At 39.7% G+C, this 20374-nt stretch overlaps 1 long non-coding RNA gene across 2 annotated transcripts in view; it reads left to right on the top strand.

Annotated features, from left to right (window-relative positions):
• LOC143680618 (uncharacterized) overlaps positions 1–20374 on the top strand; it is a 275278-nt gene that overhangs the window by 115349 nt on the left and 139555 nt on the right. For both annotated transcript variants that reach the window (XR_013174088.1, XR_013174087.1), the window contains exon 4: positions 13532–13596. This is a non-coding gene — a long non-coding RNA (uncharacterized LOC143680618). The remainder of the gene's footprint in view (positions 1–13531; positions 13597–20374) is intronic.

The following is a 20374-nucleotide window of genomic DNA, read 5'->3' as shown; positions in this document are numbered from 1 at the left end:
ATGTATTTTGGAGCATTCTGGTTTGGTGCATAAATATTTATGATTGTTATGTCTTCATGCTGAATTGTTCCTTTTATTAGTACATAGTATCCTTCTTTGTCTCTTTTAACTGTTTTACATTTGAAGTCTAATTTATTGGATATTATTATAGCTACTCCTGCTCTTTTCTGATTGTTATTTGCATGAAATATCTTTTCCCAACCTTTCACTTTCAACCTATGTTTATCTTTGGGTCTAAGATGTGTTTCCTATAGACAGCATATAGGAATTTAAATCCATTCTGCCAGTCTATGTCTTTTAATTGGGGAGTTCAATCCATTAACATTTAGTGTTGCTACTGCAAGGACAGTGCTTTCTTCCATCATTTTGCTTTTTGGATTTTATATGTCATATCTAATTTTTCTTCTTTTTTACCTTTACTGATAGTCTTAATTTCTACACTCTTCTCCACAATTCTCTCTCCTGTCTTTTCCTGTCTGTCTCTAGGGCTCCCTTTAGTATTTCTTACAGAGCCAGTCTCTTGGTCACTAATTCTCTCAGTGATTTTTTTGTCCGAAAATGTTTTAATTTCCCCCTCATTTTTTGAAGGACAATTTTTCTGGATATAGAATTTTTGGTTGGCAGTTTTTCTCTTTTAGTATCTTAAATATATCATACCACTGTCTTTCCACTTCCATGGCTTCTGCTGAGAAATCTATGCATAGTTTTATTGGGCTTCCCTTGTATGTGAAGGATTACTTTTTTCTTACTGCTTTCAAAATTCTCTCTTTCTCTTTGACATCTGACATTCTGATTAGTAAGGGTCTTAGAGTATGTCTACTTGGATCTATTGTATTTGGGGTATGCTGCACTTCTTGGATCTGTAATTTTATGTCTTTCATAAGAGTTGGGAAATTTTCAGCAATAATTTCCTCCATTAGTTTTTCTCCTCCTTTTCCCTTCTCTTCTCCTTCTGGGACACCCACATCATGTATATTCATGCACTCCATGTTGTCATTCAATTCTCTGAGTCCTATTCATATTTTTCCACTCTTTTCCTCATATTTTATTTTACTTGTCGGATTTCAGATGTTCCATCCTCCAGTTCACTAATCCCATCTTCTGCCTCTTGAAATCTAACATTGTAGGTTTCCATTGTTTTTTTCAACTCTTCTACTGTGCCTTTCATTCCCATATGTTCTGTGATTTGTCTTTTCAGATTTTTTATTTCTTCTTTTTGTTCATCTCTTGCCTTCTTTATATCCTCCCTCAACTCATTGATTTGATTTTTCATGAGCTTTTCCATGTCTGTTCAAATGTTCTGAATTAATTGTTTCAGCTTCTGTATCTCATTTGAATTGTTAGTTTGTTCCTTTGGGTCATATCTTCAATTTTCCTAGTATGATTCATTATTTTTTGCTGGCATCTAGTCATTTAATTTTCTTAATTAGCTTATTCTGGAGATTGTTTTCACTTTTTTTTACCTAGGATTTTCTTGATGAATGACTTTGTTGTCTATCTGGTCTTTGACATTCAGTTCAGCTTATTCTAGACCTCTAGCTTAGGTTTTGTTTAACAAATCAGAATTTTTCAGTTCTCGTTTTCTCGTTTCTTGCTCTGCCTGTATGGTACCTTTTTTTCCCCCTTAGGAGGGTCTGCTTAGGTATTATAGCCACCAGTCAGATTTTCCCAGACTAAACTGGCCTCCTCTCAGTAGGAACAAGTCACCTGCATTAGTTTTCCCTGAGGGTGAGACCCAGTAGGTTGACAGAGTTTCCTATGAAGCCTCTAGACTCTGTGTTTTTCCTATCCTGCCCAGTATGTGGTGCTTGTCTGCCTATGGGTCCACAATTTAAAGGTGATGCAGTACCTTTAACTTCACCAGACTCTTCCTGCTGGGGGTGTGGTTGAGACAGAGGAGAGGTTGTAGGCTGGCTTTAATTGCTTCAGTTTTCCAGACCCTGTGGTCTGAATTCCCTGAGAGAGGGATTCCACCTGAGCTGGGCCCCACCCCTCTCCTGGGGGAGGTACAGTTTCCAGACAAGCTCTCAAACAAGCTTAATTCTGCCCTTGCTTGGGGGCAGTTGGAGACTGAGAAGCCTTGAAGTTGTATCCAAAGAGCAGTCAAGTCATAGAAACACAGCCACAAAAAAGAAAAGAAAAAAAATCCTCCTTTTCAGAGCAGGACCCCAGTTCCTTGTGTTTGCCAATTAAGAGCTTAAGCTGGTACATTGCTCTATGTATGTCCAGGCCCTATGTGCCCCCTTCTTTCCTTCAGGGCCCGACCCTTTCAAGTATTTTGTGCTGTCTGATCCCCAAAAAACCTGTTTTCTTCTTCTTCTTTTTCCATCAGCCCTGCCCCCTCTGCACCAGGGCAAAAACCAGCAACCTCAGCTTTTACTCAAGGTTAGCTGAGCTGGGGGTCTATTTTAATAATCAGAATTTGTTAACTAATTCCATAAATTTGAGCTTGGTTGCTCAGTCCCTTGATGGTAGTAATGTCTCTTGCGTTTTTCCTCTGGGAACTAGCCTGTGGGGGAGGGGTGCTGGCTGCTGCAGCTTGGGGGACTCACGGTTCTGGGTGGGATCACAGCTGATCTAGCTTGTCCAGATTGGTGTACACTGTGTGTCTGGTCACTGATGTGGCCCCAGCAGTTGTTCTGTACTGTTTCTGGCTGCTCTGGAGGATGAACTAAATCCCACACCTCACTAAGCCACATCCTGGTTCCTACTGGGGTAATCTTTTATTAGTTAGCTTTACCTACTTCCCCTCCCCCTCCTTGTTCAGGGATCTTTCTCCTACCCTCTGTTCTCTCCAGGGTGCCACCTGGTGGTAGATAGTGCACTTGAGTGAGTAGCTTGCTGCCAGGTATTTTGCCTAGGTGGGTAGCTTCAGGCAGGACGTCTGTACAGATTAGGCTGTCGTGGCCTTGATTAACCATCCTTGCTTAAGGGCTTCATGCTATCTTCTCTCTCCTCTCAGGTCCCTGATCTAGCCTGCCTAAACTTCCCCCTCAGAAGGGTCTAGCCTCTTAAACTTAAGGGTGGTTGAAGGATAAGGTATGTCTTTTGTAGTTGCTTCCTTCTTGTCAGGAGCTGTAAGATGTACCTGATGGCACATTGAACTTTCTGGCTATCTTGTAGGTTGAGAGAGGAGGATTTCGGAGGGGTGGTTGGGATGGTTGAAAATCCTCATATCAGTATTGGTTGGTGTGAAAGGTTTCTAGTCTGGAAGAAATAAACTTGGTGAGAAGCTTACAAATGCAGAGGCTGATCAAAAGCAAGAGGAGGATAGAAGTAAGCATTAACTAAGAGGGACTAAGGAAGAGGGAAAGGAACAACCATTCTTCAGGTCCAAGAGTGAATCCTAGCTGAGCGGTTCACTCCTGCTCAATTGGGGAATAAGAGGGCACATGTGGCAAGTTAAGGGGTGCAAGAATGAGGCTTAGAAGGGGCTTGATTAAACAGGTTGCAACTTTGGTCTGGTTATTCCCTCTGGAGATGTTAGTATCATCTCTTTGATAGCCAAGGCAATGAATTACAGCTATTTCTGCCAGCAAGAGCATGGCATTTAGGAGCTCTCTTGACAGTGTTTATCACTGTAGCTTTGTAGTATGCTTTAAAGTAGGAAGTGTGAATCCTCCAACTTCATTCATGTTTTTCAAGATGTTTTTGGATATCTGTGGCTCCTTACCCTTCCAAATAAATCAGCAATTGGCTTGTACAGTTCTGAAAAGCAGACTGTTGGAATTTTGATTGGGATCGTGTTGAATCTTTAAATCAATTTGGGTTTGGATCTTAACAATACTTAGTCTTCAAACTCATGAACACAGAATATCCTTCAATTTATTTAGGTCTTCTTTGATTTTTTTAAAGCAACACTTTGCAGTTTTCTAAATATAGGTCCTCTACATCCTTAGTTAAGTTTGTTCTGAGGTATTTCATTCCTTTAGCTGCTATTGAAAATAGAATTTTTTTCTGACCTCTTCCTCAGATTGTTCATGATCAGTGTATAGAAACACTACTAATTTTTGTGTATTAATCTTGTATACCACTTTGCTGAACTCCTTTATTATATTAGGTCTAGAAACTTTGTTTTGGATTTTTCAAGGGTTTCTAAGATAATATCATTTTCAAATAGTGACAGTTTTACTTCTTCCTTTCTAGTTTGTATTCTATTTATTTTTTTTCTTACCTAATGGTTGTGGCCCAAACTTCTAGTACAAGGTTAAATAACAGTGGTGACAGTGAACATACTTGTCTTGTTCCTGATCTCAATAAGAAAGCTTTCAGCCTTTCACCTTTGAATATGATGTTAGCTATGGATTTTTCATAATACCCTTTATCATGTTTTATTCTACTTTTTATTTCTATTTTTCAAAGTATTCTTATCAAGAAGGGGTGCTGGATTTTGTCAAATGCCTTTTATGCATCAGTTGAGATGATCATTTGGTTCTTCTCCTTTGATTTGTTAATATGGTGTATTACATTAATTGATTTTCTTGCATTGAACCACCCTTGCATACATAGAATAAACAGCCCTTGCATGCTTGATTATGGTGTGTGATTCTGTTAATGCAATGATGGATTCAATATGCAAATGTTTTTTTAAGGATTTTTGCATCAATATTCATTAGAGAAATTGGTCTATAATTTTCCTTTCTTGTAGAATATTTATCTGCTTTTGGTATTAGGGTGATGTTGGCTTCATAGAATGAGTTAGGGATTGTTCTCTTCAATTTTCTGGAATTATTTGAGCAGAATTGGTATTAATTATTCTTGGAATGATTGGTAGAATTCACCTATGAATTCATCTGGTCCCGGACTTTTCTTTGATGGGAGGTTTTTTTTTTTTTTTTTTTTTTTTTAGAGAGAGGGAGGAAAGGAAGGAAAGACAGAGAAGGAAGGAAGGGAGGAAGAAAGGGAAACATTTTTTTTAAACATTTTCTTGTTTTATTATATTTTGTTTGTTTGTTTGTTTGTTACATGGGCTGGGGCCAGGAATCGAACCGGGGTCCTTCGGCACGGCAGGCAAGCACTCTTGCCCGCTGAGCCACCGCGGCCCGCCCGATGGGAGGTTTTTGATGACTATTTCAATCACTTGTGATTGGCTTGTTAAGATTTTCTACCTCTTGAGTTGTTTGTATATTTTTAGAAGATTGTCCATTTCATCTAAGTTGTCTAGTTTTTTGGCATATGGTTGTTTATAGGATCCTCTGATGATTTCTTTCTTATTATTTTGTGAGGTCAATGTGCCTCCTCTTATTTATAATTTTATTTATTTGAATCATCTCTCTTTTTTTCCTTGTCAGTCAAGCTAAGGGCTTGTCAATTTTGTTGATCTCAAAGAACCAATTTTTGGCTTTTTTGATTCTCTCTCTCTTTTTAAATATCAATTTCATTTATTTCTGCTCTAATCTTTCTTTCTGCTTGCTTTGGGATTATCTGCTGTTCTTTCTCTTCTTCCTTCAGGTATGTAGTTGGTCTTTGATTTTGGCTTTTTCTTTCATTTTAATATAGGCATGCAGGGCTATAAATTTCCCTCTCAATACTGCCTTTGCTGCATCCCATAAGTTGTATATGTTGTGTCCTCATTTTCATTCATCTTGAGATATTTGCTGACTTCTCTTGCAGTTACATCTCTGAACCACTGATTATTTAAGAGTATGCTGTTTAACATCTATAAATTTGAGCATTTTCCAGTCCTCCACCTATTGTTGACTTTCAACTCCATTCCATTATGATCAGCAGTGTTTTATTGGGGTTCCATCATCTGTGAGAAAGTCTTGCTCCATTCACACTGCTGCATGAGCATGCAGGACTAGGAAGGCATACTTGGAATCAGTGTAGAGATGTAGACTTTTCCTTTTCCTAATTCTAGAACTTGGGCACAAGCTATTAGTTCTGCTTTTTGAGTGAAAGTCCCCAGGGAAAGGGTTTTGACATCAATCACTCTAGTATGGCTGACTAGAATCAGGGACAGAACAGATGCCATACTAGAATTGTGTCCCAGGGGAGCTAAATGAAGGCCCACAGATGCATAGAGAGGAAGCCACTGGCATCAGGAACTGGAAGCAATGGAATCATGAACAAGGACCATTATACACCAGCCACGTACCTTCCCATGTGGCAGACAGCAGCCTTTCTCTATATCTTTCAAGGTATCTTTCTATGGATACCTTAGTTTGGACATTTGTATGACCTTATAACTATAGATGTGTTAACTTAATTAAAAGCCATTTATTTGTGGTATATTGCATTCTGGCAGCATTTGGCAAATTAAAACAGATCCCCAGGTTTGGAGAGATTGCCCAGCCCTTATACAAGTCAGTGGCTGGGGCCAATAAACTTCCCTTAATTGGGAAGCAGAGCAAGAGACAGCTTTTAATACCCTTAAACAAGCTCTTGACAGCACTCCTGTCTGGGACTTCCAAACTTAGACAAACCCTTTGCCCCTTACATCATGAAACGGAAAGGCATAGCATTAGGAGTGTGCACCCAGAATTTAGGGAACAACCCATGGCTGGTGAACTATTTCTCTAAACAAATAGATGCCACTACCCAAGGATGGCACCCTTCCTGAGAATAGTGGCCACGACCACCTTCCTAGTTGGAGAAGCCCCAAAGCTCATGTGGATTGAGCAAGACTGTATCATAAATGATGGAGCCCCAATTAAACAGGTGTAGGTGCTCTCACAAGAGGAGAGGCAAGAGGGGAGAGTCATGCCATGTTGGGGCAATCTTTTATTGGTTAGCTTAACCTACTTTCTCTCTCCTCGCCTTGTTCAGGGCTCTTTCTCCTACTCTCCCTTCTCTCCAAGGTGCCACCTGGTAGTAGATAGTGCATTTGATGGGTCAGCTGCCACCAGGTGTTTTGCATAGGTGGGTATCCCCAGGCAGAATGTCTGTGCAGGATAGGCTGTCCTGGCCTTGATTAACCATTCTTGCTTAAGGGTTTCTTCAAAGTATTTTCTCTACCCTTTCAGGTCCCTGCTCTAACTTGCCACACTATCAGGGAGGTCTGTCCAAGGTGAATTCAAAGTTGTCTTGAGCTTGTGCTTTTGAGTTGCATTGAGTTCTCTGTAGAACAGGTAATCATTTTACCCAGGCTGTCTGCTTCAATAGTTTTTTACACTATTTTGGTTGTCGTCTCAATTTATTTTCACCTGCAGAGAAAATTCTGGGAGGGGGAGGGGATGCCCAAGAGGAGTTTCCAAAGTCAGCCTTACCTGGCCAGAACAAAGCTAGGGACCCATGAAGGGGGCACGGATCAGCTACAAACTGCCCTTGGGAGAGGATCAGGGAAGCATAAGGGAAAAATCATTTGTAGATTCTGTTCAACTGATGTTGCCACTGTATGCAACTGATGTTGCTATTACATGACCTTGGTAAGAAACAGTTGAAATGTGCACTCTAGCTGGGAGGACTGGTTGACCTCCTGGAAGGAGGTGTACTTTGTTAAAGATATATAGGTCCCAGGAAGCTCCTCTCAGTCCTTAGCCAGTTCCCAGAGGACCCAACTGGGCCCAATCATGTAAGCTAATTGGAATTTGGCCACTATTATGTGGAGATATCATAAAAGTTGCAGGCAATCAGTTAGAAAGAGAGAAGAAGAAGGAGAGAGGAGAATCTTATGAGAAAGAGAAAGCATGTTATCAGAGTCATCCAGGAAAAAAATGCTTTGCTGTGGATTTTTACAAAGGAGACTCTGAATGCTGTCTCCAAGATTGCTGTGGATTTCTACTTATGAGAGTTGGAATGCTGCTTCTCAGACTTTTCCAGCACTTCTCTTCAGGTGTTGGTGCCATCTTATCTGGTGATGTAACTATGCCTTATTTTTGAAAACTCTTTTTTTTTTTTTTTTTTTTTTTAGAGAAAGGGAGGAAGGGAAGGAAAGACAGAGAAGGAAGGAAGGATGGAAGGAAGGAAGAAAGGGAAACATTTTTAAACATTTTCTTGTTTTATTATATTTTGTTTGTTTGTTTGTTTTTTACATGGGCTGGGGCCGGGAATCGAACCGGGGTCCTCCGGCACGGCAGGCAAGCACTCTTGCCCGCTGAGCCACCGCGGCCCGCCCTGAAAACTCTTTTAATTACTTTCCTAATAAAATCTGTTTTTCTATCACTGAAGTCTGTGTTATCCATGAATCTGAAATTATAAATTAAGTGGTCACAAATATCATGTTGCCTTTAGTGAAACAGAAGGGTATGAGGAGCTTCTTTCATGGCTCTGAAAATGCCATGAAAGGGCCCAGCAAATGCATCCCTTGGACCATAGTCTGTAGCCCTGAGGAAGCATAGTGTCTTCAGATCACCTACACCACTACCTTTGTCTGGGGTGGTTTGGAACAATGGCTTCTCTTAGAGCAGGGCCTCAGAGATCTGAAGTTGCTAACTAAAGCTATGACCAGCAATCAAAACCTGTGAGCTGTATCAGCCCATGCCCACCCCTAATCTTGGGGAGGTGGGATTTTTGCATCCTTTTCTGTCACCAGGATGCTAGCCAGGGGCTGGTACCCATAGTGGCCTGAAGCAAGAGTGGGGGGTGGACACCAGTAATTCATGAGAGTTGGGGGTAGGCATCTGTAGCACTGCATGTAGGAATTAATTTACTGGCCTTTACCCTAATTTAACAGCCACTTCCTCTCCTTCTTCCCTGGATGTTGTGCAGTGATCTACTGAGTTTTGAAATAGTTCTTTCAGATAGTTCTTGCTTGTTTAATAGCTGTCCTAGTGGAGAGACTTAATACTGGAGCTAACTACTCTGCCATCTTCCCAGACTCCACATACCCAATCTTTTTAGCAAATGGTTGTCCAGTCACACTTTTGGCCTGTCTCCAGAGAACAGTTTCTGAATAAGTTTAGAAGTTTCTAATTTGTCAAGTGCTGATTCGTTTTTTTCTTGGCAAGGAGAAACCATCTGTACCTCCCATACTTTGCTTAGAAATCTCCTCAGCTAAATATCCAAGTTCATTGCTTGTAAATTTTGCCCTCTATCTGACATCAGATCATAATTCTACCAAGTTGTCTGCCATTTGTAATAAGGACTGCCTTTCCTCCAGTATCCAATAATACATTTATCATCTCCTTCTAAGCTTTCACCAGAAGCACCTTTAACATTCATATTTCTAGCGATATTCTGCTCATAATGATCTACGTTTTCTCTAAGATGATAGAAGCTTTCTTTACAGCTCTCCTCACTTGACTAGATTATTTCCACAGGAATGTGATGCCCACAATTGCATGTGACAGTTTGATTAGATGCAGATGTGACTCTGTCCACTCAAGGTGGGTATTGAGTACTTTACTGGAATACTTTAAAAGAGGAGATGTTTGGAGAAAGTTCAGAAATAACAGGCAGAACCGATGTAAACATCTGGAGATGGACAGAAATAGCTCAGGTGCTAAGCAAGGACTCACAGAAATAGCCAGAACCTGAAAAGAAGAAATATCTGGCCCCAGCAAATGCTAAGCTAAGAGATGAAACCTAGAGTTTCGTCCCAGAGCAGCTAAGTAAATGACCATAAGATGCTTAGAGAGGAAACCACTGGCATCAGAAACTGGAAGCTACAGAACCAGGAACAAGGACCAGAGATGCTAGCCATGTACCTTCTCAGATCACCCTTCTTTGAGCCAAGGTATCTTTCTCTGGATGTGTTAATTATATATTTATGGCCTTAGAAGTGTAAACTTGTAACTTATTAAATTTCTATTTTTTTTTTGTATGCTGTATGGAAGGGTCACATTTCATTATTTCCTCATGTGAGTATCTTATTATTGCAGCACCATTTATTGAATTTCTTTGTTTGTTTGGTTTTTGTTTTTGTTTTTTTGGGAAGTGTATGATTGAACCCAGGTCTCCCACATGGCATGCAAGAATTCTACCATGGAACTACCCTTGCACCCCTTAAATTTCCTTTTTAAAAGCCATTTCATTTCTGGTATATTGCATTTCAGCAGCTTAACAAACTAATACAGAATTTGGTACCAAGACTGAGGTTCTACTGCAGTTTGCAAATACCAAACATGTTGGAATGGATTTTTAAATGGATAAAGGGAAGATTCTGGAGGAATCTTGTGAGGAGCTTGATAGAGAAGGTCTAGAATGCTTTGAAGAGACTTGGTAGAAATGTGGATTCTAAAGAACCTCTGAGGAGGCTTTAGACAGAAATAATGAACGTGCCATTGCAAACTGGAAGGAAGGTGACCCTTGTTTTCTAGTGGCAGAAAGCTTGGCAAAATTAGGTGCTAAAATTGGATGGAAGGCAGTATTTGAGAGTGATGAACTTGGATATTTATCAGAAGAGATTCCAAACTAAATGTGGAAAATGCAACCTTGTTACTTCTTTCAGCTTATAATAAAATGTGACAGGAAAGAGATAAGTTGAGAACTGAACTCTTGAGCACAAAGTAAACAGAAATTGATGATCTAGAAAATTCTGGGCCTCCAAAAGTGAGACCGCAGTGAATAGGGCCTTATGTAAAGATTTAACCAAATATGGAACCAATCAGCCATTACAAGACAAGGATTTGAGATGGAAATCCTTTTGTGGAAAGTTCTGTTGTTTGATGGGTATTGTTATAGTTTGCCAGCTGCTGGAATGCAATATATCAGAAACAGGATGGCTTTTAAAAAGGGGAATTTATTAAATTGCAAGTTTTCAGCTCTAAGGCCATGAAAACATCCAAATCAAAGCAAGGCTATAGAAATGTCCAATATAAGGGATCCAGGGTAATATACCTTGGTTTAAGAAGACTGACAATATTCAGGGTTTTGCTCTCAACTGGAAAGGCACATGAAGAACATGGCAATGTTTGCTAGTTTTCTCTCCAGGCTTCCTGTTTCATGACGCTCCCCTGGGGGTGTTTTCCTTCATCTCCAAAGGTTTCTGGCTGCTTGGCTCTAAAGCTTTTTTGAAAATGGTTCCCTCTTAAAGGACTCCAGTAAGCAACCCCACCCTGAATGGGTGGAGACACGACTCCATTGAAACCATCCAATCAAAAGTTATTACCCATAAAAGTTATGGGTGGGTCACATTTCTAAGGATAATTAAAAAGCTCCCACCCAGCATTGGGACATGGCTTTTCTGGGGTCCACCACAGATTCAAACTGGCACAGATATGATCTCAATATACTGCATAGAAAGCCAACAAGAGTGTTATGTGATCTGCATAAACAGAACCGCTGCCGGACTAGACTAAAAGGGATAGAAAAGAGACAAATTGAACAAAAAATAACTTTAAAGGCAGAACTATTGATGCTAAGGTCTGAAGCCCAGAAACCTCTGGCCAGGAGAGTAGACCCACCCATGCACTTGGAGAGGGTAAATTTGCCTCAAAGGCAGAGGGCAGGAGTCTCAGTGCCCCAGGCATCAAAGAGGGTGAAGCACATTCATTGGGGATTGCAGAGAGTGTTGCTGCTACCACATTATTCTGAGGCGGTGTAGCCTGTGCCCCAGAGATGGCAGAGAGCCTGAGTATTTCCCTGATGCTTGGAGATGGTGGAGCAGAGAGAAAAGTGGTCTCCTCAATGTTCTTCAAGGTTGCAATTCTTATCCCAGCATTTGGAGAGCGCTAGGCTGCTGCGTAGGCCCTTAGAAAGGGTGGGACTGCCACTTCTAAAGCTCTGAGGGTGAATGATTCTCAGACTTTGAAATCAACTGGAGTTTTTCCTGTAGGTGTTTGGAACTGTTTTGGTCCAGTGACCCTTGTGTAACTTCCAATTTCTTCCTATGGAAATGGAAACATATCTTATGATTGTCCCTCCATTGTATATTGGCAACAGATAACTTGTTCTGAGTTTCAAAGGCCATCAGCCAGAGGAGAATTTTTGCCTTAGGATAGACCATTCCTATAGCTGACTTTGATGAGATCTTGTACTGTTTCTGACTTTGTGTTGTTACTGAAATGGTTTAAGGCTTTTTATGATATTGTGATGGAATGAATGTGTTTTGTATATGATAGGAACATTTCTTTTTTGGGTCCAAAGGGAGGAATGTGCTGATTTGTAGCTATTATGTAGCCCAGAAAAGTCATGTTTTGATCCTGATCCAATCTTGTGGGGACAACGATTTCTTTTAATCCTGGTTCAATATGATAGGATAGAAATTTTTTATTGGATTTTTTTCCACAGAGATGTGATATGCCCAGCTGTGGGCCTGACATTTTGATTAGATGGTGGTGTGACTCTGCCCATTCAATGTGGGTTGTGACTAGTTTACCGGAGTCCTTTAAAAGAGGAAACATTTTGGAGAAAATTCAGAAATGACAAGCACAGCTGATGTAGATGCTTGGAGATAGACAGAAATCACATAGGTGCTAAACAAATACTCACAGAGAGCCAGAACCTGAAGACAAGAAATCTTGAGTCCCAGCAGATGCTAAGCTAAGAGATGAAATCCAGAGTTTTGTCCCAGAGCAGTTACGTAAATGCCCACAAGATGCTTAGAGAGGAAACCACTGGCATCAGAAGCTGGAAGCCACTGAACCATGAACAATGACCAGAGATGCTAGCCATGTGCCTTCCCAGATCACCCTTCTTTGAGCCAATGTATCTTTCTCTGGATGCCTTAGTTAGGACATATTTATGGCTGTAAACTTGTAGCTTATTAAATTCCCTTTTTAAACAATATTCCATTTCTGGTATATTGCATTCTGGCAGCTTAATAAACTAATACAGTCCATATTTCTACCAACAGTCTTTTGAAGGCAATTTGGCTTTTACTGTATGGCACCTCAACATTCTTCCAATCTCTACCCAATATCCAGTTCCAAAGCCACATTTTTCAGGTAATTGTTACAGCAGCACTCTGCTTCCTGGTACCAAAAATGGTCTTAGTTCCCTAGGACTGCCATGACAAAGTACCATAAACTAGAAGGTTTAAAATAACAGAAATTTATGATCTCACAGTTTTGGAGCTAGATGTCCAAAATCTGTAGGGGAGAATCTTTCTTTTGCCGTTCCTAACTTCTGGTGGTTTGTCAGCAATCCTTGGTATTCACTCTCTGCCTCATTTGTCACATGACCATCTTTTCTGTGTCTGAATTTCTTCTTCTTATAAAGGCATCAGCCTTATTGGTTTAGACCCTAATCCAATTTGATTTAATCTTATCTAAAACATCTTATTTGGATCCTATTTCCTAATAAGGTTACATTCACAAGACTGAGGGTTGGGATTTGAACGTGTCTTTCTGGAGGACTCAATTCAACCCATAACAACTAATTTTCTGTCTTTTAAGAATTATTGAAAGCAGCTCAAGCCTATCACATGACATAGGGAATTTCTTTATAGTTGAAGATTCTGTTCCCTCCTTGTTTCTCCTCATGGTCACTTCTCTTGTCTGCCTTTGTTTATTATTGTTTTTGCTACTGTTTTGCTTACTATAAGTCAGATCATGAAATCTGACTTTTTGAACTGCTGTTCACATGCCAAGCACCTGAACCATAATTGAGTGTGGTCTAGAGAGACTGGATTACCTGGTATGAGTAAAATAAGGTCAAGTAAGCTCTATGCATATGTAGATGTGGATATAATTCTACTTCTCTCTTGCAGAGCTGATGGCAGGTACTCTGGTGACTACTTCCACAGGGACTCATGAGGCTGCTTGAACACCTATAGTAAGTCCAATTTGGAGAGGGTTGATATGTTAGAAATTATATTCATTATATTTCCAGAAAATAAAAATGCTTATGAGCATCATTTATTTCTTTTTAAGCTATTATGTATGTATTATTATTAACCCAAAAAGTATAATATCTGCAGTTTAATTATTTTTTTTAATTTTAGTTTATTTATGACTCACTTGAAGGGTTTCATTTTGGGGAGATACATTTTTAGAGATTGTGCAACAGAAGTATCTAATTCTAATGCTGAGCTTTTGGACACATTTATTATTATTTTTTTTTTTAATTTTTTTATTAATCAAAAAAAAGAAAAGAAATTAACACAACATTTAGAAATCATTCCATTCTACACATGCACTCAGTAATTCTTAGTATCATCACATAGATGTATGATCATCATTTCTTAGTACATTTGCATTGATTTAGGAAAAGAACTAGCAAAACAGCAGAAAAAGATATAGAATGTTAATATAGAGAAGAGAATTAAAATAATAATACTAATAATATATATATATATATAAAAAGGAAAAAGAAAAAAACAAAAACAAAAGATACAAACACACAAACAAACAAACAAAAAACCATATTTCAGGTGCAGCTTCAGTCAGTGTTCCAACATAGTTACATTACACTTAGGTATTATTGTGCTGTCCATTTTTGAGTTTTTGTATCTAGTCCTGTTGCACAGTCTGTATCCCTTCAGCTCCAATTACCCATTATCTTACCCTGTTTCTAACTCCTGCTGGTCTCTGTTACCAATGATATAGTCCAAGCTGATTCTCGAATGTCGGTTCACATCAGTGGGACCATACAGTATTTGTCCTTTAGTTTTTGGCTAGACTCACTCAGCATAATGTTCTCTAGGTCCATCCATGTTATTACATGCTTCATGAGTTTAGTCTGTCTTAAAGCTGCATAATATTCCATCGTAGGTATACGCCACAGTTTGTTTAGCCACTCGTCTGTTGATGGGCATTTTGGCTGTTTCCATCTCTTTGAAATTGTAGAAAATGCTGCTATAAACACTGGTGTGCAAATGTCCGTCTGTGTCTTTGCCCTTAAGTCCTTTGAGTAGATACCTAGCAGTGGTATTGCTGGGTCGTAATCCATTCTGCCATTCTATGTCTTTTGATTGGGAAATTCAGTCCATTAACTTTTAGTGTTATTACTGTTTGGATAATATTTTCCTCTACCATTTTGGCTTTTGTATTATATATATCATATCTGATTTTCCTTCTTTCTACACTTTACTCCATACCTCTCTCTTCTGTTTTTTCATATCTGACTCTAGTGCTCCCTTTAGTATTTCTTGCAGAGCTGGTCTCTTGGTCACAAATTCTCTCAGTGACTTTTTGTCTATAAATGTTTTAATTTCTCCTTCATTTTTGAAGGACAATTTTGCTGGATATAGGAGTCTTGGTTGGAAGTTTTTCTCTTTTAGTGATTTAAATATATCATCCCACTGTCTTCTAGCTTCCATGGTTTCTGCTGAGAAATCTACACATAGTCTTATTGGGTTTCCCTTGTATGTGACAGATTGTTTTTCTCTTGCTGCTTTCAAGATCCTCTCTTTCTCTTTGACCTCTGACATTCTGACTAGTAAATGTCTTGGAGAACGCCTATTTGGGTCTATTCTCTTTGGGGTGCGCTGCACTTCTTGGATCTGTATATTTAGGTCTTTCATAAGAGTTGGGAAATTTTCAGTGATAATTTCTTCCATTAGTTTTTCTCCTCCTTTTCCCTTCTCTTCTCCTTCTGGGACACCCACAACACGTATATTTGTGCGCTTCATATTGTCATTCAGTTCCCTGATTCCCTGCTCAAGTTTTTCCATTCTTTTCCCTATAGTTTCTGTTTCTTTTTGGAATTCAGTTGTTCCATCCTCCAGTTCACTAATTGTAGCTTCTGTCTCTTTAGATCTACCATTGTAGGTATCCATTGTTTTTTCCATTTTTTCTTCTTTGTCCTTCACTCCCACAAGTTCTGTGATTTGTTTTTTCAGATTTTCTATTTCTTCTTTTTGTTCAGCCCATATCTTCTTCATGTCCTCCCTCAATTTATTGATTTGGTTTTTGAAGAGTTTTTCCATTTCTGTTCGTATATTCAGCATTAGTTGTCTCAGCTCCTGTATCTCATTTGAACTATTGGTTTGTTCCTTTGATTGGGCCATATCTTCAATTTTCCGAGCGTCATCCATTATTTTCTGCTGGTGTCTGGGCATTTGATCAGATCTCCCTGGGTGTGGGACCCAGCTGGTTGAAAGGTTTTTCTGTGGAATCTCTGGGCTCTGTTTTTCTTTTCCTGCCCAGTAGGTGGCGCTCGTGGCGGTCGTTTGTCTGCGGGGCAGTCGGCCCGGGAAACCGCGCGTGGAGGCGGGGGTCGCTGGCCGTGGCTTGGGGGAGTGCCGGTCCTAATTGCCCAGCTGGCCCGAGACGCCAAGCGTGACGGGAGGGCCCCGCTATCCAATGTTCCCAGTCAGACCGGGGAGCCACGTGCGTGGAGGGGACCCCAGATGCCAGCCACCCCAGCCGGGAAAACGTGCACCCCTCGGGTATCTCACAGCAGTGGATTCTCCCTACCCGTTCAGCTGTTCCAGAATGGGGTACGCTGTCTTTTTTGGTCTCTGTCGTGACTCTGGGAGCTGTTTCGTATTGTTTCTGTTTCTTTAGTTGCTTTTCTGGAGGAGGAACTAAGACCCGCGCGTCTTACTAAGCCGCCATCTTCTCCGGAAGTCGACACATTTATTATTGAGAAAGACACTTTTACAGTTCATTTATTTTGAATTTCTTCGAATGACCTTGTGAAATGTGGTTTGTCTCACAATTCCTCTTAATACTGCATTCTTTTATTGAAGTTATAATTTTTATTTTAAAATATAGGAATTATATTCTAAGTGATGGAAGATAAAATTACCTAAATATTTTATATTTTAACATGTTATAATACAGATAATAACATATGCATTATATATCATTATGGGTATATATTATACCTGTATTTTACTCACAACTGGAGAGGTAGAGAAACTTATAGCTGCTGCTCTGAAAGGAGCTTCTTCGGTGCAATTTTAGCTATGACCCCTCACAAACTCCAAATCCAGGCTCAGACTGAATGTTCCAATTTTCCCCGTAGTTTCCAGTAATACCCTGTCCCTCAAGCTGTCCCCATTCTTGTCCCTGAAACCTGAATGTTAGTTTACATGGGAGAAAGGGGCTTTGCAGATGTGGTTAAGCTAAGGGTCTTGGGTTGGAGTGTTTATCCTGGATTATCTGGGTGGACCCTAAATGGAATCACAAGTGTCCTTATGAGAGGGAGATTTGAAGAGGCTGGAAAGACAAGGAAATAGGTTCTACCCTAGAACTTCTGGAAGGACCGTGGCCTATACCTTGCTTTCAGTCCAGGGAAACCACTTTGCACGTCTGTTCTCCAGAACTGTAAGAGAAAAAACGTCTGCTGTTCTGAGCCCCTAACTTTGTGGCTATTGGTTATAGGAAATGTATACACCCCCTCCCAGTGAATTGCATATATAAAAATTGAGGCTGTTATACATGACTGGATCAGAAATACTTAATCAGCAAGTTTTGTTCTAGGGATCTGCTGGATTTCTTCTAAGTGAGTCTCAGCTTCTCCATTATTTGAATTAGAGGATTCCTGAAATTAGATTCCAGGCTGCATTGCAAGCTTAGGCAGGCAGTATAGGGACTGCAGGTCACACTTTGCTTATACTTGTGCTAAAAGGATGAAATGGAAAAAAATCTTCCAGAAAAACATCTGCAATGCCAGTTGGGACATTAAACAATTTTCATGAATATGGTAACTCATCCTCACTAGTTTACATAGATGATTGCATGTGTATCTAACTGACCACTCATACAAATTATTTTTTATGTAAAGTTGACCTCTTTCCTCAAGATTTATATATGCTAAAGCTTTTTATGTAAAGTGGCCTAAATAAAGAGTGATCTTAAGTTCTAAATTAATAGTAATAATGATTCTGCATATTTGAATCATATTTTTAAATCCTCTTTCAGAAAGAAGTAAAGATGCTGACTATGCCTATATTTCTGAAAGTATTTCTACTTACATATGAAAGTTATTTCTGTGGAGAGGTCAAACTGAGTAAACATTAACTCTGTCACAATCTGTAGTTGGGATAGAAGGCTTTATGTGTCAGTAGCAGTATGAAACATGTAGAGAAGAGAAGGAACCTGGTATATGGTGCTCAAGCTCCAAAGTGGATTAGGATCCTGGGGAACTGTCTCAATTACAGAGGCCAAATTTTGGGGAACAGTGAATAAGAGGAAGGTTCAAACTCAACGCAGGGCCTGAAATATCCATTTCACCCCAGAAATAAATTCTAACGAAATCAAGTGGCATTTAGTAATTGTAAGTCAGGTAGGCAGATGACTGCCACCCAGGAGATTTACCCCTGTTCTTAGTCCTCCAGCCATCATAACACATTTTTCTTCCAAAGACAACTGATTTGACCAACTTGGTGCAAAAAAGTGCTAAGCAGAGGGCTGAGCACCAGTTAAGATTTTAGAGGGAAAGTAACTGTATCAAATTTGGAGGGGAGACAAAAACTCTGTTCCTTCCTTCCATCCATCCATCCATCCATCCATCCACCCACCCATCCATCCATTTGTAATTGCCTGCTTACTTGATTAATTCAATAAATATTTAACTAGCCCCTTCTTTGTATGAGGCACTGAGCTAGGTGCTGGGGATACAATAGAGAGCAAAACAGTCACGGTCTCTGCACTTACAGTCCAATGAGTGTGATAGAGGTTAATAAATAATGATAAAAGTAGAGTTACAAACTGTGAGAAGGGTTCTGAAGCAAGGGTAGACAAAGCTGTGAGGAAAAATAATAGGAGACTTGAACTGGTTTAGGTGATCAGGGCACATTCTCTGGTGCAGAGGTGATTGACTTGAGGTCTGAGAGACAAGAAAGAGTTACTAGGTATGAGAGAGAACACGTGAGGAACAAGAGCCAGCTTGTGGGTTGACATCAGCTACGGTGGGAGTATTTACACCATGGAGACCTGAAAACACTACAAACAGGACTTTGTTTTGGAAGCCTGGTTGTCATGTACGTACCAGCTCATCGCTGGGAGAGTGGGAAGGTAATGAGCGACCTGTGTTCTAAGCATCCACTGGGGCCCAGGCAGTATGCTAAATGGTTGATGTACTACGTCATTTAATGCTCCCAATAACCCTGAGAGTAGAAATATTTATCCTCATTTCATGGACAGAGAGTGTGACCTAGAAAAGAGTGAAAGGCCCCAAAATGTTAAGCTAGAAAGTTGACATGGTCATATTTGAACCCAAGTTTGTCTGGCTTTAGGGTCCACATCCTTTTCTTGATCTGGAGCAGTGGGAGGTGCCAAGTAACACCTCATCCCAAATTTAATTGACTGTGAAAAAGACAAGTAACACCTCATCCCAAATTTAATTGACTGTGAAAAAGACAATGACAGAACAGTGCTTGCAAATGGTTTACTCACTTTTTTTTTTTTTGCATTCTGTATGGCGGGGTCACATTTCATTCTTTTTCCACGTGAGCATCCCCTTATTGCAGCACCATTTGTTGAATTTTTGTTTTGGTTTTTCATTTGTTTGCTTGCTTGTTTGTTTGTTTGGGAAGTGCATGGGTCAAGAATTGAACCCCGGTCTCCTGCATGGAAGGCGAGAATTCTACCATTGAATTACCCTTGCACCCCCTGGTTTACTCACTTTTACAGAGCCAAAGTATAATTTTCAGAAGTTAAAAACACAACTTTTTTTTTTGCAAACAGAGAATGAACACGTGTCAAAGATTATTTTTTCATTAATTAATGAGGGAACCAGTATTATACTAAAGCTTGTTAAGCTTTAAAGATCTGGATAATTATAGGCAATTTAATCAAGAAATGTTACGGCTTCTAGATTAGATAAAGCTGATTAATGTCTCTGAGGACAATAATCCTAGTTTCATCCTTTAGTGGTTGTGCCAATTTGAAGCTATTATGTACCCCAGACAAACCATGTTCGAATCCTGATCCAATTTTGTGGGGTCACCCATTTCTTTTAATCCTTATTCAATACCGTATGCTGGGAACCTTTGATTGGGTTATCTCCACAGCACTGTGATATGCCCAATTATGTTTGCAGCCTTTTGATTAGATGGAAGTGTGACTCTTCTCATTCAGGAAAGGTCTTGATGAGTTTATTGGAGTCCTTTAAAAGTGGAAGCATTTTGGAGAGCTTTCAGAAGAGAACTGACATGGATGCAGATGCTTGGAGAACAGCTGTTTCAGAGCTGACAGAGACAGGGGCGGCGACAGAGAGAGATGCCTAGACACAGGCAGAGCCCAGCACACATTGCCATGTACCTTCCTATGAGAAGGTTGGTGCCTTAATTTGGACATTTTCTCAGCCTTACAACTGTAAACTTGTAACTTATTAAATTCTCTTTATAAAAGCTGCTCCATTTTTGGTATATTCAGGCTGGCAGCTTAACAAACTAATACAGTGGTTCTATGACCTTGGGCAAAAATAACTTCTCTTTAATTTTCACATCTATAAAATGAGCAGACCGATAATAATAATTTCTCAGAGTAGGAAAATAAAATCTGTCTATAGATACAAATTATTTGAATATATACAGCTGATTGAAATATTTTATAGACTATCTGCTGGTGGACAGATTATTTTAGAATTGAATAGTTTAAACAGAGTGATTCAGAAATGAAGGATTAGTCTAAGATGTATATATTAATGGTGCTTATAA

This window comes from Tamandua tetradactyla, chromosome 4 (assembly GCF_023851605.1).
Source record: "Tamandua tetradactyla isolate mTamTet1 chromosome 4, mTamTet1.pri, whole genome shotgun sequence".
In the NCBI taxonomy this organism is placed as follows: Eukaryota; Metazoa; Chordata; class Mammalia; order Pilosa; family Myrmecophagidae; genus Tamandua; species Tamandua tetradactyla.
This window is presented reverse-complemented; position numbering and strand designations above follow the sequence as displayed.